The sequence below is a fragment of the Myxocyprinus asiaticus genome, chromosome 45 (assembly GCF_019703515.2).
Source record: "Myxocyprinus asiaticus isolate MX2 ecotype Aquarium Trade chromosome 45, UBuf_Myxa_2, whole genome shotgun sequence".
Classification (NCBI taxonomy): Eukaryota; Metazoa; Chordata; class Actinopteri; order Cypriniformes; family Catostomidae; genus Myxocyprinus; species Myxocyprinus asiaticus.
The window spans coordinates 25,900,870-25,926,403 of record NC_059388.1 but is presented as its reverse complement, the minus strand read 5'-3'; positions in this window follow the sequence as shown (position 1 = coordinate 25,926,403).

Sequence of the window (25,534 nt, the reverse complement as noted above, 5' to 3'; positions counted from 1 at the left end):
TTAATTTGACAGCCCTGCTGTACTGCATGTTTTGTGCTGCTGATTTAATAGCAGTGTTGCAGTGCCGCTGAATGGTTTTCCAGGAAACACTGTCAGAGAATTTTAGCACTGTGTCCCTTCCACATCTGTGAAAGAATGTGCATTCAAAACCATTAATGGAATTGAAAGTCAAGAAAATAATTTGATTGCGGTATTGTTTTTTTTTTTGTTGTTGTTGTTTTTTTTGTTTGTTTTTTATGGAACTGGACCAGAATAAGAACAAGTTCTCGGTTCCCAAAACCAAAAAAAAGTGTTCTGAAGAAACACAAAAACAGAAAGTCTCTATTTACAGTAGGTTAAAATTAGTGATAGAACGATATATTGGCCAGGCCGAATAATCGGCCGATATTTTGCCATTTTGTGATTATCAGCATCAGCCGAAAACCATGTTTGCTTGGCCTATTAACAGAATTGTTAACTTTCCCTTGTGCCAGTTCCAAAATCTACCAATAGTTTTGTCAATGGATAGTCAACACTTTCTGTTTTCAAGGTTTTAAGTTTTTGCAAATTTGAGTAAATATTGCATAAAATACTTGTTTGTTTCGCTTTAGAAACTTTGTGTACATCTGATCTGCTGTTGTTGGCATTTATATCAGCCATCCTGCTCTCTAGATATTGGTATCGGCCACTGAAAAACCTCTATCGGTTGACCACTAGTTTAAATGTACCTTCTGTCCAGATCGAAAAGTAGGGCCACTTTGGCCTTTTTTTTTTTTTTTTTACAGATACACTATTACATGTGTCTTGCTCATACTATAACCATAAATATTCATTATCAGAATGTCACACTTCAGGGTTCTGAGTGCTGAAACTACCACTTGTAGCTTTGAGTCCCACCTGCATTCTCTGTCTACTGCTCTGTGAGGAGGTTTCACACACCCAAACTCTTAACTCAGCTAATAAATCTCAGTCAACGCATGGACCATGTGCTTGGATACAGATGTCGAAAACAAAACTTGTTGTGTATCCAGATGTAGAAACGTATCTTCTCCTGGTTTTTTAGGAGGGTCATTAGATCTTCAGTGGAATAAATCAAAGGTTTTAGAAGAGCTTGAGACCTTAGTGTTTCTTTCATTATAGTGGAGGCCCCGGTAGTGATTTGCTAGCTTAAAGTCTGCGTCTCAAGGGCATTTACATTATCAATTAATGGAATATTTAAAGGCTTAGTTTATGGAAATGTGCCTGAGTGAAATGGCCATCCATACCACTCAGCAGGGGCTGTAATTACATTTTCAGAGGGTTTCAGTGAGAGGAGGCCAGTGGAGGAGAGCTCTCAGTGAGTCACCTGACCTACCCCAGGAAGTTACACTGGAGCTCACAGCTGTATAATACAGTAGACACTGGCTCTTCATGTTGTAGAGGCATGGAGCATATAAAGTATGTTTCTAAATAAGGGTTGCACCTATCAGAGGCATCCTGTGGCCATTCCTAGATTGATTTGTGTGCAAATCGTTTAGATCTTTGTCCACAGATGACAGATGCCAAGTAGGAAATGTTCTTGGATCAATGTAAGATTTTTGATTGAGGTTTAGGGTTAGGTTCAAGCTGAGGAATTGGGTTTGAGCTTCAACAACATTCTCCAAACTATCAAACTATTATTTCCATCTGGTTGTTTGGCATAGTAAATGGTTAGGGTTGGGGTTAGGGATAGGATTAGGACCATGTTTCTTTGACAAAAATGTTGCTCCAGTACCAACGCAAGATGTTAATCCAGGAATATGTCCTACTTGGCAAATATGACCTCATGGTCACCCATTGCTGAAAGATTTTGACAAAGCCAGATATTAACAGACTTCAAATTTATCCATGTTTTTTTTATTTTTATTTATTTTATTTTTTTTTATAGGGCACAATAGTGCCCATCAACTTCTTCAGCCATCTTGGTTCTGGAGGTATTTTCTTCTTATTATTATTTTTTTCCATAGGGATTTCATAAAATCCTTCATAAGTGTTCTTATTCATGAACCAAATCAACCAGCTCCGAGGTGAGTGTTTTTCTGCCTTCAGCACAAGACAGCTGGGATAGATGGATAGATGATTTAAAGTTGTTGATTATAAGTCTACAATCAGTATTTTTGAAGTTTATTGCAAAATATGCATATATATATATATACAAATGTATATGTAGTTTGAGAGTATAGGGAGACCGACTTGCTTGCGTCATTTGCAGAGGGTCATGGAAGCTCCTTTGCCTTTATTCTCTGATTGGTGGATATTTTCCCTTCAGGCATGGGTAGTGCAGTCTCTTTACTAGAAATTCCGCTATAAAACACAATTTAAAAAAATAACATTCAAATAACACAGATCAACAGGAACACATACCATCGATTAACAACCTCTGAGCTTTTAAAGGTTTTTATTGTATTGTTAATAATCAATTCCCCTATGGAAAAAAATGCATGACATTTTTACTTCCAGAACCAAACTTTTGCACTCTATTGTATCCAAAATATGTCAAATTAGCTGTCTTATTAGAATGCAAAATAATGCAACACATTATCCCAAACATACAGTATTTGGGAGTGAGTCATTGCAATATTTATTAATTATTTAATACATTTTTTCCATTTTTATTGATAGTGAAATATAGAATGAATTATAGAATGATGTCAAGAAGTGAGAAGAGAATTCAGTGAGAATGGATCTGGGACCGGATGCAAGCCAGATTTGAACCTGCATCTCCTACATGAGCACCAAAGTACAACGTGTCTGGAACTCACTAAGCCACAGCTCAGACAAGTGAGTACAATTCTAACGTGACCTAGTGATTAAATCGTCATGGTTACTGGTGTAACCTCCGTTCCCTGATGGAGGGAACGAGACGTTGGTGTCGATGTAGTGACACTAGGGGTCACTCTTGGGAGCCCGAGACACCTCTGGTCTTTGATAAAAGGCCAATGAAAATTGGCGAGTGGTATTTGCATGCCACTCCCCCGAACATACGGGTATAAAAGGAGCTGGTATGCAACCACTCATTCAGGTTTTACGCTGAGGAGCCGATATAAGGTCCGGCCATTTCAGCGGGTAGTTCAGCGTTGTGGCAGGAGGGACCAACGTCTCGTTCCCTCCATCAGGGAACGGAGGTTACACCAGTAACCATGACGTTCCCTATCTGTCACTCACTCGACGTTGGTGTCGATGTAGTGACACTAGGGGTCCCTATACAAAACGCCACAAGGCTGAACTGTGTTACGTGAACTGGCGGTGTGTGGTGGGCAGACTTGCTGTGTGCCTCATAGCCAGCACACCAGGTCGACACGTAACCTCCCCCAACACAGTTATGAGTGTCGAACGGCCCTTTTTGGGGACAAGTCGGCTACCCAGAGATAGAGACAGGCTTAACCCAGTCATGGCCTCTTTCCCCTTCTCTTTTTCCACTCCCTAAAAAAGAAGGGGGATTATCCGACTGGGCCGCCAGGTCTAGTCGGGGGGTGTCCCTCCCAAGGGGAGGACACCGCGGAGACCACACCTCGCCCCAAGAGAGGGGGGATATTTAAGTGGAAGAATACATCACATGGTCTTTCCAACCATGTGGAGAGCCTTCAAGGTAGATCCTACCCAATGGGGGAGGAGTTACTACAACATGGAGACTGAGGGGCTCTGCCCAAGGAAGACGCAGTTTGCCAGTAGGGAAACGAACTAGCGGAAGATATAGATCGCATGGGGTTAGCCTTACAGGGAACCGCCACATGCGGAGCACCTACCCCAGAACCGGGCTCTTAGTTAGCGCGTGTACTGGGCCGGCAGCGAGTCTCTCCGAAAACTCGACTGCCACAGGGCTCGGAGGAAGTCAACCAGGGAACAACCCTTGTGAACACTACTGGGAATTAACAGCGCACATCTTCAGCTCAAAAGGAGGTGGAAGGCGCTATGTGCAAGCGATACACCCGGCCGGCTATCCCGGGCTTATCCGCTTGTGTTGCGTGCCACTACCTGGGACGAAACCGGTTCCACCCGGAGGTTGTAAAACCTTGCAAAGGTGTTGGGTGTTGCCCAGCCCGCTGCTCTGCAATGTCTGTTAGAGAGGCACCTCTGGCCAGGGCCCAAGAAGCCGCTACACCACGAGTAGAATGGGCTCGTAGCCCTACCGGGGGCGGCATGTTTTGGGCGAGACATGCCATAGTTATGGCGTCAATGAGCCAGTGGGCGATCCTCTGCTTGGAGACAGCACTTCCTTTCCGCTGTGCACCGAAGCAGACAAAGAGCTGCTCAGAGAGTCTAAAGCTCTGCGTGCGATCCAAATAGATGCGCAAAGCGCGCACCGGACACAGCAACGCCAGGGCTGGGTCTGCCTCCTCCTGGGGCAGCGCTTGCAGGTTCACCACCTGGTCTCTAAAAGGAGTGGTGGGAACCTTGGGCACATAGCCCGGTCGGGGGTCTCAGGATCACGTGAGAATAGCCCGGACCGAACTCCAGGCACATTTCGCTGACAGAGAACGCTTGCAGGTCACCTACCCTCTTGATGGAAGTGAGCGCAGTCAGGAGGGCAGTCTTCAAGGAGAGTGCCTTAAGCCCGGCTGACTGCAAAACTCAAAGGGGGCTCTCTGTTGACCCTGAAAAACTACAGAGGTCCGATGAGGGAACAAGGCGTGGCCTGGAGGGATTCAGCCTCCTGGCGCCTCTTAGGAACCTGATGATCAGATCATGCTTCCCTAAGGACTCACCGTCGACTGCGTCATGGCGTGCTGCTATGGCAGCAACGTACACTTTCAAGGTGGAAGGGGACAGCCTCCCTTCCAACCTCTCTTGCAGGAAGGAAAGCACTGATCTGACTGCGCACCTCTGGGGGTCTTCCTGATGGGAAGAACACCACTTAGCGAACAGACACCACTTAAAGGCATACAGGCGCCTCGTAGAGGGAGCCCTAGCCTGAGTGAATGTGTCTACCACCGCAGGTGGGAGACGGCTTAGGTCTTCCGCGTCCCGTCCAGGGGCCAGACATGGAGATTCCAGAGGTCTGGGCGCGGGTGCCGAATGGTGCCCCTTCCCTGAGAAAGAAGGGCCTTTCTCAGGGGAATTTGCCCGGGGGAGCTGTCACGAGGAGCGTGAGGTCCGAGCACCACGTCTGGGCGGGCCAGTAGGGTGCTTACCAGGACGACCTTCTCCTCGTCCTCCCTGACCTTGCACAGGGTCTGTGCGAGCAGGCTCACTGGGGAAAACGCATATTTGCGAATGCCAGGGGACCAGCTGTGCCAGCGCGTCTATGCCGAGGAAGGCCTCGGTGAGGGCGTACCAGAGCGGGCAGTGGGAGGATTCTTGGGAGGCGAACAGGTGCACCTGTGCCTGACTGAATCGACTCCAAATCAGCTGGACCACCTGAAGGTGGAGTCTCCACTCTCCCCTGCGGGGAACCTGCCGTGACAGCGCGTCCGCTGTAACGTTGAGGTTGCCCGGGATATGAGTGGCTCGCAGCGACTTGAGGTGCTGCTGACTCCGGAGGAGGAGACGGCGGGCGAGTTGTGACATACAGCGGGAGCGCAGACCGCCTTGGCGGTTGACATATGCTACCGCTGCCGTGCTGTCTGTCCGAACTAGCACGTGCTTGCCCTGGATCAACGGCCGGAACCTCCGCAGGGCGAGCAGAATTGCCAGTAACTCGAGGCAGTTGATGTGCCAACGCAGCCGCGGACCCGTCCAGAGGCCGGTGGCTGCGTGCCCGTTGCAAACAGCGCCCCAGCCCGTCTTGGAGGCGTCTGTCGTGACCACGATGCGCCTGGAGACCAGTTCTAGAGGAACACCTGCTCGTAGAAACGAGAGGTCGGTCCAAGGGCTGAAAAGACAGTGACAGACCGGTGTAATGGCCACGCGGTGTGTCCCGTGGCGCCATGCCCGTCTCGGGACTCGAGTCTGGAGCCAGTGCTGAAGCGGCCTCATATGCATCAACCCGAGCGGGGTGGCCACCGCCGAGGACGCCATATGCCCCAGGAGCCTCTGAAAATGTTTCAGTGGAACCGCTGTTTTCTGTTTGAACGCCTTCAAACAGGCCAGCACCGACTGGGCGCGCTCGTTCATAAGGTGCGCCGTCAAGGAGACTGAGTCCAACTCCAAACCGAGAAAAGAGATGCTCTGAACCGGGAGGAGCTTGCTCTTTTCCCAGCTGACCCGAAGCCCTAGTCGGCTGAGGTGTGAGAGCACCAGGTCCCTGTGTGCGCATAACCCGTCTCGAGAGTGAGCTAGGATTAGCCAGTCGTCGAGATAGTTGAGAATGCGAATGCCCACCTCCCTTAACGGGGCAAGGGCAGCCTCTGCGATCTTCGTAAAGACGCGAGGAGACAGGGACAGGCCGAAAGGGAGGACTTGTACCGATACGCCTGACCCTCAAACGCAAACCGCAGGAAGGGTCTGTGTCGAGGAAGGATCGAGACGTGAAAGTACGCATCCTTCGGGTCTACCGCCGCGAACCAATCTTGATGCCGGACGCTCGCTAGAATGCGTCTTTGCGTCAGCATCTTGAACGGGAGTCTGTGTAAGGCCCGGTTCAGTACTCGCAGGTCCAAGATTGGCCGCAACCCACCGCCTTTTTTCGGTACAATGAAGTAGGGGCTGTAAAAACCCCTCTTCATCTCGGCTGGAGGGACAGGTTCTATCGCGTCCTTCCGTAGGAGGGTAGCGATCTCCGCGCAAGGTAGCAGCGTTTCCATCTTTCACCAAGGTGAAGTGGACACCGCTGGACCTGGGCGGATGCCCAGCGAAGTGAATCGTGCAGCCGAGTCGGACGGTCCGGACCAGCCCTCGCGACGGACTGGAAAGCGCAAGCCATGCACCCGAGTTCCGCGCAAAGGGGACCAAAGGGACAACGTCATCGGATGTACCGGCGGGTGGGGCCTCGCGGCGGGGCGGAGCCTGAGGTGCCACACCCCATCGTGGCCGTGCTGAGTCAGAGGACATCGAAGCACTTACCTGGCTCCTTGTGACCACCCCCGTAACAGCCTGGGACGGGGGAGGAAGAGGCCTGTCCTCATGACCCGTGGAGACTGTCACATCGGGGGCAGATTTGTGCCACAGCTGGGCGCTCAGGGCGGGAGACCGCCGCTGGAGCGCCAACCTGCCAAATGGAGTGGTGGACGGTGGTCGTGATGCCAGCCGTACACACCGAATATGTGACCCAGGGAACAAGGAAACCACTCTTGCGGAGCTCTTGAGTACTGCAGCCACTTGGGCATGCAGCGCAATTAAATGCAAAAGGTAACAAAAAGAAGATCTGCTTACCAGCTCCAGAGCAGCGGGTTTCGTTGTCCCTGGGTCGCCCGTCTCAGGGGCGCTTCGAAGACCTCCGTGGGTTCTTCGGTGCCGGCTGTGAGACGGGTGGCGTCGGCTTCCTGCGGTGGGCTCCACGCCGGGGCCGGGCCGGAGGGGCGGGCTGCGGCGGAGCCGGTGCAGTCACCGCAGGGGGACGCCCTCGGCGATGAGTAGATGGGGGGATCTTGAGCCACGCCGGGGCAGGACAAGCCGGCTAGCACCCATCTACTGCTCTACCATCGAGAACTGCTGGGCAAAGTCCTCGACAGTGTCGCCGAATAGGCCCGCCTGGAAAATGGGGGCAGCAAGGGATCGTGTCCCGTTGGCCTCACCCATCTTGACCAGGTTGAGCCAAAGGTGGCGCTCCTGGACCACTAGTGTGGCCATCGTCCGCCCGGGAGACCGTGCCGTGACCTCCGTCGCTCGGAGAGCGAGGTCGGTCGTCGAGCGCAGTTCCTGCATCAATCCCGGGGCGGAACTACCCTCGTGCAGTTCCTTTAGCGCCTTGGCAGACTTGCAGGAGAGCCATGGCGTGCAGGGCGGAGGCGGCTTGTCCAGCAGCGCCGTAGGCTTCGACCGTCAGAGACGACGTAAACCTACAGGCCTTGGACGGGGCTTTGGGCACCCACGCCAGGTGGCGGCGCTCTGCGGGCATAGGTGCACCGCGAGCGCCTTTATCCACCGGGGGATTGCCGAATAACCCTTGGCCGCCCCACCATCGAGGGTAGTGAGAGCGGGGAAGCTGAAAAGATCGGGACCGGGCAGTAAAAGGTGCCTCCCGCGATCTTGTCAGCTCTTCATGCACTTCCGGGAAGAAAGGAACGGGGCGGGGCGTGGCTTTGAGCGGCGCCGCGAGCCCAGGAACCAATCACAGAGCCGCGAGGGTTCAGGGAAGAGCGGTGAAATCCACTCTAACCGACGCTCGCGGCTGTCCGGGAAAGCATGTCGTCATCTCCGCGTCAGCCTGTGACTGGGCGATCGACCCCGAAGGGAGGAGCCCAGCCGAGGCTTCCGACTGGACGAGCCCGCTCTCCGATGCTGCGCTCGAGAGCTCATCACTTTCGCGGGCTCCGAATAAGAGGTCGAACTCGCCGTGAGACGAGCCGGCGGACTCACCCGGAAGCCCGGTCGGGGCAGACGAGCGTGCTGGGGGATGGGAGTTCCGCGGGGGGATACCCGGCGGAGGCGGTCCCATTGGGGTCCCCAAATCGCCCCCAGTGCTAGCCGCGCTGGCCTCAAACCCGTGGGTAAAAGGACCGAGGCGGGAGCCTCTGGGGTGGCTCGCTTCCTTACGAAGGCGAGCCGCGACCGCAACGTTGCCATGGACACATTCTCGCAATGAGAATGTGACCATCCACGAACGCTGTCTCCGCGTGAGCAGTGCCCAGACACGAAAGACAGTGATCGTGACCGTTAGAAGGCGAGAGATAACGAGCACAACCAGGAATAACACACAATCGGAAAAGCATCTTTAAAAAGACGCGTCTTTAAAAAGACGTTCCGTGTGTGCGCTCTTTTAGAGAAATATATACTCTTTTAGAGGGGAAAAATGCTCTTTCAGAAAATATACTCTCTAGTTTTTCTGCCGAAGCGCCCAGGGGCGTTCTCTGCAGTGCACCAGTGCAGAGGAGGGAGAAGCCGCTGAAATGCGCCGTCAGATCCAGCAGGTGAATGAACAGTAGTATTCAGCTCAATGAGCATGACCGTTCGGCTCCGAAGAGAAAATCTGAATGAGTGGTTGCATACCAGCTCCTTTTATACCCGTATGTTCGGGGGAGTGGCATGCAAATACCACTCGCCAATTTTCATTGGCCTTTTATCAAAGACCAGAGGTGTCTCGGGCTCCCAAGAGTGACCCCTAGTGTCACTACATCGACACCAACGTCGAGTGAGTGACAGATAGGGAACAAAGAATACAGTAAGAAAATAAGAGGAGAATATACATATACCTCATTTAAGCCCTGTGCTGTCTGGGATTCTGACAGCAAGTCTCTGCGGAAGTCTACAGATTTCATTTGCCATGGCTAGTGAGGAAAATCCAGAAAATGTGTTTTTTTTTTTTTCAACTGGTCTGCACTGAGACAAAGACATCGTATTCCTCATGCACAGTTAACCTTTTCATTAAACTACATTGCACAATTATCACAAGAAGCGCTGGCATCCTCCATTGTTGTTTAATTAGCCAGTTAATGTTGTTAGTCTGTGCTGCAAACCATTCATTTGTCTTGCTTAAGGAGCCTCTCTAGCCATAACGGGAGAAAATTGAGTTTGTTATTTATTGTGAACAGAGACAAAGTGACAGTTATTAAATTTTAATAAGCTACAGTTTACACTGCTGAGTTGTTGATGACACGAAAGCTTTTTTCCGGGACACTGTTTACCATCGACGAGCAATGAAACTGCAGTTTGCCACATGATGCATATGTTTATTAGGAAGAGCTTCTTCCTTCCTTTTCCACCGTAATGGAATTTCCTGCAGAAGTTTGTGTGTCAGGCTATCGGATGAGTAGGTGAGAAGGCACATGGCTATATGTGAAGTTGCAGTCGCATATTGATCCTGGTAATATGCCTTAGCACTTAACCTTTACACTAGCTGGATGGGATATGAAGTCCCTTATTGAATGTGTACTTTGATGTTCTCCTCTTGTGACGGGCCTAATCGATAGCCTCTCCTTCATTAGTTAGCAGAGCTCTCAGTTTCCCTCCCTTCAAAGCTGAAATTTATCTACTTATTCCAAAAAGAGAAACCAGATGCTTGTTAGACCAGGTACTGTATGTCAGTTCTGTTAGCGATGTACAATACTAAATCAATGATGGTCTTGTTGGGTGCCATAATTAAGTTTTTTGTTTGAATAATAATAGTATTTTTCTATGGGCACTTTTTGCTCTGTTGACTTTTAGAAAATAAACTTCCTTAAATCATACTTTACGAATGCTCACTAGTTTATTTAATTTTTCTGAAACATTTGAAACATCATACAATTTTCACCACAGTTGCACATCCACCATTTCTTAAATTATAATTTATTCTGAGTTGGATAATAATAAAAAGAATAAAAATCAGCCTGTGTGACACAAAAGTGCCCATGCTTAGGAAACATCTAATAATGCTTGATATTTGCTATTTTAACGTTCCAAAACATCTTGGCAACTTTCTGATGAAGAGTTTTCCAATGCCAAAGGTGAATGTTCTGTACAATGCTGTTTTTATTTTCCATTTCCCTTATGTAGGCAAGATGTTTTTTATTTTTATGGATACCCACGATTAATCACCCTCAAACCCACATCTGTTCCTTTGCACACCTCAACCTGAAATTCTGCGGTCTGAGTCGGCTCCCACTACCCGAATTACATCCATCTTCCCCATGCAATCAGCTGACACATTATCTCATTAAAATGTACAAAGAAAACTCCTTCTTTTTATCTGCAATAATCTAATTAGCATGAGGCAGATGGTTTAATAAGCGATATCTGCGCTGCTTAGCCTCCCAAACGCCCAGGTGGAGATCCAGGGAGCCTCCTCTGCTAGACTCCTCTCTCCCTGCTTGTGAATCACTCTCTTGGACTCATATTATTACTTCCTCTGCCTGAGGGTAGCGGCACTATACTTGCTTTCCAGATATGAGAAGCTAAGGCAATCAAACAAGATGGAGCCCTAATTATTTTGCTTATTACCCAAGCCTAACTAGTTAACAGATGTTCAGAGGCTTGCATGGTGAATTAATATATCCCTTTCCCTTAATTTTATCTTGTTTGTGGTTATCAGAGATAATGGCACTCGGTGAAAAAATTGCCCGCGGGTGCAGATCAATATCATATTATGCAATCAGCCCTTTCTCCTCGCTGTTTGAGTCTATCAGACATGACTAGGAAGAGCAGTAGGGCAAAGACAGAGAGGGGAAGGCCATCATTAAGAATAGGAAAAAGTCCAGTGACCAGATTACATTAAAACCCTGTTTTTCCCCCACTTCTGACAGTTCTGCCGGCTGATAATGAGGCGGCGAAACCACTACCCAGACATGAATGCTCAGATGAAGTCCGGCAGACAGCCCGGGCATGGCTACTACATCCTGAATCTAGGCAAATAGGAGCTGCGCAGGCAACCTTCTCATTGGAAGATCCGCTCAATTACCTCCCCAACTTTTAGTTGAGGTCTTCTCACTGACCAACTGAGAGCAACCCTAATGAGAGCGGGTTTAGAATAAAAAGATGTGCCCATCTACGAAGGAGAAAGGCAGTCCGGGCTCCAGATTGATGGCTGAAAATGGTGGTGAGGTCAAGGCAAACCTGTGAAGCGTCACCCCGGTGAAGGATATGGCAGAACGGAAAGAAAGGTGGTTCGCTTCTCAAAGCCTCAGATGTGCTTTTAAGCAACATAAATGGAGCTTTACTCCAAGCTTCTATACTTTGGAAAGACCTTAACGGCACCCATTAATACTAACCACAGGGAGGTCTTATGGAAGGCAGCCGCAGAGTTACTCAAAAGTTAGGTGCCTAGAGAATTGAGAGAACCATATTTTCTTAAAGGGATAGTTCACCCAAAAATGAAAGTGTTCGCCATCATGTTCTTGATCGCTTGCATGAGTTACTTTTGTCTTCTTATGATCTGCACAACATGCCAATTAAACGGCCTGTGAACTAATCAGCCTCTGAAACACTTTCAAAGAAAACTGATTATTTCTCAAGAACACAGGAATAAACACAAGAAATGAGTACTCCTTGCTTAAGGTTAGAAATTAGAAATCATCCTTACACTATCTAATCCAAAGCACTTGCAGCACACTGAGAGGACCCCAGAAGTTAATTACACTCAGCTGTGAATTGAAACAATATCTAATTGCGCAGTGGATTAATTACCAGCATCTGTGGTGTGCATGCCTAAACAAGAGCCCTCATAAATGACAGCAGGTACATCTACACAGATGGGAATTCTCAAGCCAAGCAATCAGTTTAGTGGCGCTGAAACAAATGACAAACAGAAAGCATGCAAAACCCCCTGAACTTGTGTTTCCTGTTGTTATTGACTAATTTATGTGCGCTATCTTTTTTATCTTTTTATCAATCTCCACTTTCACTTTCACATTCTTCTTGTGTTTTTGGCGATTCGCATTCTTTGTGCATTCCACCACCTACTTGGCCAGGAGGAGAATTTATAGTAAAAAAAGAACTTAAAGATTGATCTGTTTCTCATCATATCGCTTCTGAAGATATAGATACATTTGAAAAATATAAATATAGAAATATTTGATGCCAATTCACTTGCATTGACCTACAGAGCTGAAATATTCTTCTAAAAATCTTTGTTTGTGTTCAGCAGAAGAAAGAAAGTCATGCACATCTGGGATGGCATGAGAGTAAATGATGAGAGAATTTTCATTTTTGGGTGAACTGTCCCATTAAATATGGATAGTTCACCCAAAAAGGAAATTTCTGTCAATATTTATTCACAATCATGCTGTTCCAAACCCATTATACTTACTTTCTTCCCATGGAGCACAATAAAAGATGCTAGGCAGAATTTTAGTCTTAGTCACCATTCACTCTCATTGGATCTTTTTTCCATGCAATGAAAGTGAATGGTGACTGTGAATAACATTCTGCTTAGCTCTCTATTTAGTGCTCCACAGAAGATAAAAATGTATACTGTTTTGGAACAACATGAGGGCAAATTTTTATTTTTGGGTGAAATATCTCATAAATAAGAGGGCACTTTCTGGTTATTTACTAGTAATAGTTGTAATTACAGTATGTGTTATGGCCTGGTATTGACAGTGATGTGGTCACATGTTAAGGTTTGAGTTAGTTTAGTCTAAATTAATTATAATTAGTTTAATTTAAGAGCAATAGGCATCAATGGGTGGTCCCATCCTAAATGAAGTTACAAAAAACAAACATATGCATGTTTCCTAGTATTTAAGCATTGGCATTTCTGTATGGTCTCATTTTCATTACTGATCTTCTTTTTGCTGCTCTCCCTTGTGCTGATCAACTCGCATGTTTACATACAACTCTCTTCAGTTTAAAGGAATTTGCATAGTCAAATCCCTCCTCATATTATAAATGTAATTAAATCTCTTAACACAAAGGCAGCCTCCAAATGTTTTCGCTGCTGAAGCACATTTTTTCCCCGCAGTTTTACAATCAATTAAAGTGAAGGCGATTCATAGTCATTGCTGAAGTGCTCTGATCAGCGTCAGCTGCGAGCTTATGATGTGCACAAGACAGTCGCAATTAATGCGCATCCCGCGTTCGCAGGTGTTCAGTGCCCTGGGGCCACCTCGGGAGAGTCATATCTAACTTTGTGCGGACCTCAGTCAAAACTAAGACTTTGCACATTGGGTTTGCATTAAGAATATTAATGCCCATATTAATTTTGTATTGACCTTTCTTGGCCGGCTTCATCCGGCAGTCCAAACAGAGAGAGAGGCAGTTTTAATTCCCCGGTTTGAAGACACAGCACAGGCAGAGAGCCGTTGGCTAATGAAAAAAGGCAGTCAAACAGTGCTGCTCACACAACATATTAAAATAGCAAGATCAATAGTCCACTCTGTGATTATAGCCAAACATTCCCATATTCCCAAACAGCAGGCAGGGAAAAGTATACCCCTGTCTATTGGATGCCAGCAAATGAAATCAATAATATGACTTTAAGCACAGGTGCTGAAAATAATAGGTTTAAATATTTGTGATGTCTCTGATAAGTGTTTTTTTTGGGGGGGTTTTTTCTATTTTAGGATACTCCTTACTGCAGATACTGTATGTGCACATCTCACAAATCAATGTACTTATGGATTTAACATGACTCTCAACAACATTCAAAATTCTTGTGTACGTGTGATGGGTTATGATGTTGCAGTGAAGTGTGTTCCTCAACTTTATGGTCAAATAGTTTGGCCCAGATGGAATCTGCAAGTTTTTTGTTTTGCATTTTCTATGCTAATTTGGGGGAACAATTGTCAGATTCTGGATTTAAACATGGTAAAATATGTTAAACGAGACTAAAAGTACTCTTTATTTGCTGAAAGCACACTCAGATTAGCCAAAGTTAAATCAAATTAAGAAAATGTTAATAAATGAACACGCAAGGGGTGGGGGATGTGGTAGAACTTCGTGTGTTTGTACAGAATTACTGTAGGAATAGATTCTGTATGGGTCTGCCAATGGATAATTTTGCTGTGAAACCTCACAGATACAGGAACCCCATTAGCATTTAGGCATTTAAGCCACACTTATAGCCACGCAAATTAAAATGATTGCCAAAAAAAAAAAAAGCTAAGAAAAGTCAAGTTCTGAGAAAAGCACTGGTGTATCATTTGTTTGCAGTATTTTGCATACAGTGCAATGACATTCAGACATTTAAATGTCCAAAAGTGTCCAAATACTTTCTGGGGTCTCTATGCATCTACAGTACAAGGTGGCATTCACAGGCATTGTGCAGTTTGCAGTCTGAAATCAGCACAAATTGTTGACATTTGTAATTGCTGCCACTTCAGAAAGTTCATTAATTCATGAATTGTGCAAGATTTACGGCAAAGAGTTTGGTGGCAAAGTAAACTTTAGCTGTGACAAAGGGTACAAAGGGAGGTGCATTAAGACTCGTGTTGTGTTTTCTAAATTTGACTCTCTGTGTAAAGATCACTCCGGAGAAATTACTTTTCTGCATTGATTTAATTAAAGCTAAATATTGGCCAATCGTCAACAGCCGGCCTTGCGGATGCTTGACACTATAATTATCTACTGAGGTACTTTGTCTTAAAGGCAGCGCTCGAGCGTGAAACCAATTCCAGCGTTCACTCATCAGGGGCCGCTGCGCTCGGTTCTGTTTGCTTACTGCTTCTTTAAGTCATTTTGGAAATGCGCCACTGGATCAAGCAGGACTGCTTTGTGACTCACATCGGCTGGGGAATAAGAACCATGCTGGTGTTAATGAAGAAAATAATTCAGTCTGTTTGGTGGTCTAGTAAGTAGTTGAAGACAAATGTGCTGTGTTTCAGCGTGAGGGTTTAAACGGCCTAATCTGTACACCACAATTCAACATAAAACAAATTTCGCAACCCATTTTACTTGCCTAATCTGATGTGTTTCTGAGTGAAACAGGATATTTAAAGAGATTGGGGCAGGACTTGACTTTTTCCATTGGGAACTGATTGTATTGTGAAAAGTGGGGGTTCTTGAATGGAGTTATAGTTCACCCAAATATGGAAATTCTGATATGTCTTTCCAAACCTGTGTGACTTTTTATTTTTTTAATTTTGTTTTGCCATATTTTAAAAGTTAACAGTGACTCAGGCTGTTAGGATCCATTAAAGACAAACAAAAAAGAAGATAAAAAAAACCCATAAACCACAGTAAAAGTAGTTGATTTGACTTGTGCACTGTTTTCCAAGTCTTCTGAAGCTATATGAAAGTAAACAGGGTCAATTTTGATTTAAGTTGACTTTCATTGCAAAACTGGCATTAAGGATAGGTTGATTTCAGCTCAGATGGCTAGACGGATGCAAATTCTAGCACATGTGCCCTCCCAGACCAGAAGAATTGTATTGCGGTGATGGAACTTGTAGACACTGCAATATGTTGCTTTTGATGGCACAGCAGAGTGTTACGACAAGCCGAGAGTATCCACCCATACATGTTCTATACTTTTTGTCATTGACTCATCTACTCCCTCTCTCTTTCCCCCTCTTTCCTGCTTTCTTTTCTTGAATAATTCAACAATGTCACAGCGGTGACCTGTCTCTTGTCAGCATTGTGCAGTACCTGCAACTCTGAGGTCTGTCTTTCTCTCTCTTCTTTGCTTTCTCTTTCTCTCCTGGCTGTAATTTGTGTTGGTGACAGCAGGTTGACGACTGAGCGGCAGCATATGTTTGTGTGTGTGCCTGTGTGTGTGTGAGGCCTCCTAACACACGTTCCATCCCTCTCTCACTGCCGTGTCATTGTGAGAAGTCTGGAGGAGACAGGCCATGGGTTTTTTAACCCGGCGCTCTGCCGTTCACAGCTGCGACTTGTCACATTAGTCAACTCGAATTTTATGAAAATCAATTCCAAAGTTTAATTCGCTCAACTCCCATGCCTGTTCTCCATCCGCACCTTGGCCACCCGTGTCCCTCTCAGCACCTTATGAAACAGACTCCCAAGGGGCACAAGTCATCAATCTTAAATTGTATCGTCAAAACTAATGGCGGGGCTCTGTGCCAGGCCTGCTAAATTTAATTATTAGTAGATTGACAAAAAAAAACTGCTGGGATTATTTTAAGGACAGGCAGTGAGAGGCTTAATGACAGGAAGTGGCGGGGGGAGGGATGTGGCCAGAGTGAAGTAGAAAGGGAAATGAATCGCAATGGTCTTCGCTTCCTCCCGCAAATCATCAACTTCAGCCAAGACATGTTCACCTGTGCAAGCTGCCAGTCTTGGGCTTGAAACATACTCTATGGGGAAGTACGTGAATGCAGATGCTTTTAGCCACAAAAGCTCGATTTTATGTGCTTTTGAGTTGCAAAATGTGTCAGAGTGCATGCAAAATTTGTACGCATGCAACATACAGCACAACTAGTATAGTCCAGTTCGCAAACAAATGATCTCTCATAGATAAACTCAAGCATGCTCTTCACTGACATGTTTGTTGACTTGGTTAACAAGTGCACTAACTTTTTTATATAATATTTCTGTTTTTTGTTTTTATGTATTTGGGACCTATTAAGAGAGGACCTATTGTCTATACCTTCCAGGCTGCAATAACAGAATTCTGTAGGAAACACTTGTGAGATTTTATAAAGTTTATGGTGATATACCATCACAGCCTGTCAGTATTCAATGGTTTATGCATGTTAACACAACAGTATCACTCAGCTGATGTTTGAAATGCATTTACAGGGGTTTTCCTTCACTTGCCCCTGTGTGTGTGTTTACAGTCATAGCGGTGCTCCAGGCACATGATGGTGATGGATGAAAGTTGCTCTCTCTCTGAAGGTGGCACTGAATTAAATTGAAAGGCACTGTTGATTCCCCCCGTTACCACCTTAGAATCAAGTTTGTTAGAAATTGATTTAAGCCAGGGGAATCTTTGTGGAAAGAAGAATGCAATAGGAAGGGATGATTAGATTTGTTTTGTCTCTCTTTTCCTCTGCTGGTGTCAGTAAATCAGATCAGTTCTCTCCCTTGTCAACACGCACTCCTTGTTGAGAAGTCAAAACTAATTTGCAGAAGTGCCACTTGTTATTTTTTTGTCATCCCCCCCGCACCCCCTTTTCCTATGTCAGTTGATATATTTTGGCACTAATGACACGTTTTTTTTACTTATTAATCATTTGTGTGCCAGTATTAAAATTTATATCATGAGTGATTTGTACAGGGGCCTAGTACACTTAGTCATTTCATGCATCTTTAACAAATGGGTTGCTATCTGATTTTGTTGCACTTGATGTGGATCACCAATATGTAAAATAGGTGGCACCTAAAATTGCTTTTACGGGTGTGTTAAAAAAAGGCAACAGCAGTTACTGTATGTGCTAAGTTTTCTATGTTGTTTTTCTTTTCCCCAAACTTCCGCATACTGGCTTTTTAAAAAAAACATTTAGAAGGAGTGAAGTCTACGTATGTGGCCTGAACAACCAGATGCATTTACACTTGACTCAGTCGCATCTTGTATGCATTTCAAACAACCTCCTGGGGTGGTGATTTTATTGCTTTCTGTCTCGATTGCGTATTGGAGGACTTTTACAGTTGGTTTTTTCATGGTCGGATAGCTATCCAAACAGTACAAATGCACGAAGTGACTGAAGCTGCCACTATTTAGACTGGTTGAGGAGTTAGGAAACTACAGAGGTTGGTTGTCATCTTTTCTGCCTTTGTACAGGATGGTTTCCTGTGGGGAAATGGAGCTTCTGAGTCATCATTCATCACATGCATTTCTGGTCTGTTTCAGCAGTCTCCAATGGCAGAAGTCTATCTGTGCATCATCCATCTTCGGTCCAATTTCTTGTCAAATGGGAGCACGGGCTGGTCTTACCTCAGCACTGCAATTAAACTTCACCATCTCTTGTGTAATAAACAAGCACCCAATGTTTAACTAGATCAAATGTTGGTATAGTGAAGGTCAGGTGATTATTTCAATAAAAGTCTCCGTTACATTACCTCCACGAGGCTTACCTTTGGCCCAGCATCCCTTGCAAGGTGTCAGTCAGCATGTCATGTGGCTTCCCCAAGCCACGCTGGGACATCGTCCTGTTTTGAAGACTTCAGTTTTTTCCAATCACAGCGAAGAGGACTAGAAGAGACTAGCGTTGTAAACCTCCATGTCTGCGCTGTCCACAAGAGATTTGTCAATACACTGAGCCATATAGGTTCTGGCAGGCTTTCTTCAGGGACGGCATTTGCCTTGAAGTACTGTCTTTTCTCATCTTCAATGTCAGCCCGCGGGCTGGAAGACAACATATGTTCTCTTCATGTCCGCCGGTCTTGGCCCCACCAGTCACATGACACATTATTGAGCTTAAATGCATCACATATCAACAGTACGAGAACAGATGGCGCAAATTACTGTCGCAGAGATACTTTGACAAACATGCAGTGGCCCACCACCGAAATGGCAAAATCATTAATTGGTATCGCGAAAGATGCAGATCTTTCGCACAGCGTGATGGCCTGTCTAAAACTCACAGATGTAAAAGATTAATCTGTTGCTTTCAGGTAGGTGAGATGAAAATCAATACCCGTGATGATGACTCCTCACTGTTTGGAGATGCTCTTCTCTTTAAACAGAGAAGGAAAGCACTTCCTCTTCCTCCTGGGAAAATAGTTTTTTGTCCTTGAACACACTCTGTGATGGTCATCCCTCTGGCTGTGGTAATTATGCCAATTTGAGGAAGGGCCCCCAACTATCAATGCTTTCCTCTCATTTACTCAATCCTTGGGATTTAATTGAGTTTACCACCCAAGAAGCCAACTAAATACAATCATATTTTAAATCCTCTCTTATTGTAGAAATAATTATTTCACTGAATCTGCTTTTCTAAAACTGTAAATTGTGCAACTCTGCTGTTAATATTTTATATATGAATTTGGTCCTTTTGTATACAGTATATATACAGTATATATGTATGTATATATGTATGTATATATATATATATATATATATATATATATATATAGTGTCATGTTATTTATAGCAATTTAAATGTACATTTGACTAATGATTTTAAGCATTATATAAAGTAATATTTCTGTTTGCAATTTGCAATAATGACTAACTGTCTGTACATTATCCTGCTCATTACATGACTACTAAGAAAATACATTAAATGAAATATTGATTTGAGATATGAAATGACTTGAAATACTGATTTGAGCTCAAATAATTTTATCATGTGAAAAGAAATACTGTCGTTCGCGGAGTGATATAAATACAGTATATAGGAAATCAAATACCTGGGACAACCTTCTTTTTGCAAAAATGGTTGTTTATCCAACTTTGTGATATTTGATGACTCAGACTCCCAGGAATTTTTATTTTATTTTATTAAAACTAACAGATTTAATTATTTTGTTATAAGGATGCATTAAAACTGACTTAGAAATTTTTACCAGGCCTAAGAAAATTTTTGGTACTTTTAAATGCCTTTGATGTATAGATTTGATTGTTTTAGCCTTGTCCCTAACCTAGACTTTCAATATTAAACTATTAAAGAATCCATTACAAAAATACCAATTATTTTAGATTATCTGAACTATCATAATAATCATAAATTTGAACTATCATAATTATTTTTTATTAAAAATAAAATAAAATCAAGGTTGATGACTTCTGAGCAGAATATTTTTATTGGACATCACTTCCAATTAAGATGTAATTTTGCTAAATAATGCAAGAAGTGTGATAATATTAATTAATAAATTATTAATAAATAATTAATGCATAAAATACGCAAAGTGCTATGAAATTAGCCTTAGTCTTTTTAGTCATTTTATTTAAAAAATCTTAAACATTTAATTTCCATGACAGTCATTTCCACCACAGATTTCTATTAAACACAATCTACAATTTTAAATGTGGTGGAAATGACACAGTGGTGGGAATTTCCATGACTTTCAGAAAAAAGAAAACACAAAAATGACACAAATCTCCTGTGATGCATGGTCTTTGTTAGTTATGCATTATTATTCTGTATTTTTCAAATATTTTAATTGTCAGTAAAGATGTAAGCAGCTCATTTTTTATTATTCTGTGAAGTTTTCCTATGCTACCATAACCCAGAGTTATAATCTTGTACTGGGTCTGACAGAGACTCCCTGGATGTGTGGAAGCCTTGTTAATGTTAAACAGAGATTAGTCCTTTCATTTGCCATACAGCTCAGTTCTCACCCCCTCATCTCCTCTGCCCTCCTCAAGTATTCAAAATTAATACTACCCTCAGCTCCGAGGCCACTGTCTGATATTAACAACGTAATAAAGTGAATGAATTTTTTAAAGCATATATTCTGAGAGGGTTAATATTAGACTGTTATCAATGAGAGGTCAAATGATGTGGGGAATTTGGCTGTCAGTTGTAGGTGCTATGCAATTTTGATAGCTTAGTCCTTATTTAACTTCATTTTATATGCTTGAATATGTGGCAGTTAAATTAGCAACTTTTTTTGCAATGAAGTTTGTGTTCTTTCAGTTTTTTGTTTAAAATTGTTATCTAACCAAGTAGAAGTTTTTTTTTTTTTTTTTTCAGTAGTTCATACTTCTGACTATGAGTTAACATGGTAAATTTTTTTTTTTTTTTTTTTTTTTTATGTGCCAAAATTTCCCTGTTGGGGGTTCCCACAATCATAGAAAGCCTGGAATTGTCTTGCAATTGAAAAATTGTATTTTCTAGGCCTCAAAATCTTGAAAATTAATGAACTCTTCAAAAAAGTAATAAATATACATTTTTTTTCTAATTTTTCTCCACTGTAAAATATTTCATTGGCTAGAATTTGCTTTTTGTGATTGCAATCTCTATTAAATGTTTTTAAAAAATCCTTATCCAGTAATCACAAACAACTTAAAATAAAAAAGGGAAAAAAGAAAAGAAACGTATATTTGCGAATATGCACGTTTGACTATAGGTTAACAGGATATTAATGTCATTTTTTTGGCCAAACTTTATTATCCCATTTCTCATTTAAAAGATGTGACACAATCTTTCCTTATCTTCCATCTACCTCTCCAACATCTCAGTTGATTTTACTTCTTCTTTTTTGTTGTCTCCTCTCTCCATTAATCTTTCCGAAAGGCCTGATATCATCCATCTCCCCAGTCGGCTATTCCCGAAGGGTAAATTACTCCAGAGGCCCGCGTGGCCTTGCTCTGTATCAGGTTGACCCACGTCTTGTTTGCCATTTTGTGTACACCGCTGTTTATTTAACAAGGAGTAGAGTGAGAGGACCTTGCCGAGAAGATCCTTTGATAGTAACTTTGACATCCGGGCTGAATAATAACCCTCATTATGGAGTGGCTGACAGCTTCTGAAAGAGCTGATTTATGAATATGCTTGGGGTTGAAGCCTGCTTGCTCTCTTCTCAGCTCTGCCAGCCTCTCGGGCCGCCACCGTCCCTGTGCATGCACCTTCCGATCCTCTCCTTTCCCTCTTTCTGTTCTCCTTCTCTTTAGAGGAGATGTGCTGGTGATTACAGACATGTTATGTCAGGAGACTGCAGGCCTATCTGAAATGGATCTCTGATAGCCTGAGATCATACAATAAGCATCCATTGAGAGCAAAACTAAATGGTTTTCTGTATTGTTGTTTAGAGAAAATAACTGGTTTAGATTAGAAAGAAATATAGAGATAGATGGATGGATGGATGGATGGATGATTGATTGATTGATTGACATCACCCAGCCCTCTTATTTTTCAATTCCTTCCCTCCAGCCACCTCGAAATATTTCACATAACGGAAGTAAAACGGGTTGCGAAAGTCGTTTCAATTGACTTTAAAGTTGAGGTTTTTTTTGCAATAGTTGATAATTTTTAAGTACTCTTCATTCATGCTTGTGGATTTCAAGTCTTTCTCAGATGGTCGTCCATGAAATTGAAGCCTACCCACGAGATTAAGCCTTATTTATATTAGTTGATAAATATCACACATATCAAAGGCTGTCTAAATAAGTGATGAGATATGTATCTCTCTTTTTTGACATTGCAGCAGATTCAATTAAGCAGAGGAGGGCAGGGATATCTTGCAAGGCTGCGGGTGTGGAGAGGCCTTGAGCCCAAGCTTGGGATGCTGTGGAGGTGGAATATCCAGCGGATATGCATAAACAGGGCCGGGGAGGATAAAAGCTGTTCGGCAGATAAAGCCATAGCAGTCTGTCAGAATCCAGCTGTGCCGGCCCTGATTTATGACCACCTCAATCAGACTCGATACCAAATCCACCAGTGCATTTTGTGCAGTGGAGATACCCACGTTTGATCTGAGAGCACAAGTGGAACACACATACTGTACACACAAGGCAAAGACGAATTGTAAAAGTGGTACCATTTGACTGTCAATTGTTGTCAGAGGCAGAGAGAGGAAAGACTTCTCTAATGCTGCTGCTAATGACTGTGTAACTATATGCAGTTTGTGCAGAATCAGTCATTGAGTTAGTAAATAACTTTGTATTCATTTATTGCCTTGAGGGTTTACAAAATAAGGCAGTTTTGGGGTGAGCTAAGGCCACGTCCACATTAATATGTTTTCGGTTGAAAACACATTAATTTTGCTATGTTTATGTCTCTCATCCACACCAGAATGGTGTTTTTCTTCTCCGAAAATAGAGACTTAGGTTCCAAAAGCTAATGAGCTTCCTTCAGAGGCAGCATTTTAAGACATCATAAGTGCGCTCCTGACACGAAGGTTGTTCCAAAAAATTCTAATGTATCATCATATGTATCCTTCCCCGGGTAGGCGATCCCAGAATGTACCGTGATGAGCTCGGTGGAAAAATAAATCCAAGATGGCGGATGAAGCGAGAAACATTTTTATTATAAATAAAATTTATAATCCATTCAATACTGAAAAATATTTTTAGAAAAAAATTTAATATCATAAAAAACTGACTATTTTACCCCAAATTTGTGTGTACTATGCATATTTATCACTAGCGTATCACTTTGATTCCTCTCGCATCACCTGTACTGAAATCAGTTGCGAGTCTGGTGCGCGCTATGTGCGAGGAGCGCTATTTCAATGTGAATGACGCATGGAGCTGCCGCCTATGTAGAGCGTTCCAAATCAGTGTCTTAAGTGGCATCATTTCAGTAAGGATGATGCCCTAGAAGACAGCTGCCTATGTAAGCAGGAGACAGCAAGGCAGCTCACTAAGTTTTGGAACAGACCTGTGATATCATGATGGCGCCGCGGATGGCTGCCTCGGTGTGGAGCGCTTCTATTGTTTTGTTGTTTTTGTTTGTTTGTCCTGTGTTTAGTAATCTTTTTCCAGTCAGTTTTACCAGAGACGAACTGCTGAACATTCGACAGCTTATACCAGACAGTCTTTTCCCGGTTTTTGAATATTCAGACGTTTTGCTAGACATTTTAGTTGGAGGCGCGGCTGTGTTGTTCAGGAGATGCAGGCGAGGAAGACGAGCCGGTGAGCTGGTCAAACTCCGTCGGCGGGGCTTTCGAACAACGCTGCCGAGCATTCATCTTGCGAATCTCCACTCTCTTCCTAACAAAACGGATGAACTACATCTCCTCACCCACACAAACAAGGACTTCAACCTCTGCTGCCTTGTGCTTCACAGAAACCTGGCTGAGTGAAGCCATTCCGGACAGTGCGTTACATCTGCCGGGCTTTCAGCTGTTCAGAGCGGATCACATCACGGAGTTAACGGGGAAAATGAGAGGCGGTGGAACATGCTTTTACATCAATGAAAGTTGGTGTACAGATGTAACAACATTAAAGAGGATGTGCTGTCCTAATTTGGAAGTGCTCTTTATTAACTGTAAGCCTTTCTACTCGCTGCGGGTGTTTTCCTCATTTATTCTGTTGAGTGTGTATATCGTGCCAACCGCGTTTTTGAATGTGGTGCTGCAACAGCTGGCAGATCAAATCACAGACACAGAACAACAATACACGGACTCAGTTATTATTATTCTTGAGGCCCAGCAGAGGTTGTACTTCCTTCGCCAGCTGAGGAAGTTCAACCTGCCACAGGTGCTGCTGATACAGTTCTACTCAGCGGTCACTGAGTCTGTCCTCTGCACTTCAATAACTGTCTGGTTTGGTTCAGCTATGAAATCAGACATCAGAAGGACTACAAAGGACAATTCGGACTGCTGAGAGGATTATTGGTTGCCCCCTGCCCCCCCTTCAAGAACTATACACTTCCAGAGTGAGGAAAAAGGCTGGAAAAACCACTCTGGACCCCACTCACCATGCCCATTACCTTTTTGAACTGTTGCCTTCTGGCCGACGCTTCAGAGCTCTGAGCACCAGAACCGTCAGGCGCAGGAACAGTTTTTTCCCTCAGGCTATCCATCTCATGAACAGTTAAATTGCCCCATTGAGCAATAACACAGTTTATCCAACACATCCAACCTCTTCTGCCATTTCATTCCTCTGAAATAAAAAAAACAAAAAACATTTGCACTGTACATAACAGATTTGTATTTGCACTGTACATAACAGATAACAGATTTGAATTAGATTGCACTACATATGTGTATGTGTGTATGTATGTATGTGTGTGTCTGTGTGTGTTTGTACGTATGTGTACAACTATTTTTTATTTTTTATTATTATCTATGTCTTGCTGCTGTTTTTGTATTGTTGTACACTGGAAGCTTCTGTCACCAAGACAAATTCCTTGTATGTGTAAGCATACTTGGCAATAAAGCTGATTCTGATTCTGATTAATAACCGCAACCGTACACACAAGTACAGTTTCTGTAGTGAATGATAGGCTTTATTCATTGTCTAAATGCAGATACTTTGTTATCGCTTGCCATTTTGGTCATTTACACATATCAGTAACCATTTGACACATATTGCAAGTTTTTTGCACAGAAAATAGTATGTAATTGACCACAATTCTGTTAGTGTTAGCAAGTCGAGCTGACTAACTTGTATTATGGTGTCAAAATAAGAGTTCCCCAAGAAATATGCAAGAATGACAACAATGCACTTGAACGTGACGTACTCAGAAGCACATGAAGGCAGCATAATATCCACACTGGCATAGAGCAAAGTCTTGTTTTATTAGCTTGAATACTTTATTAGACAGATCTCAGAGAGTTGTAAGTAATTACT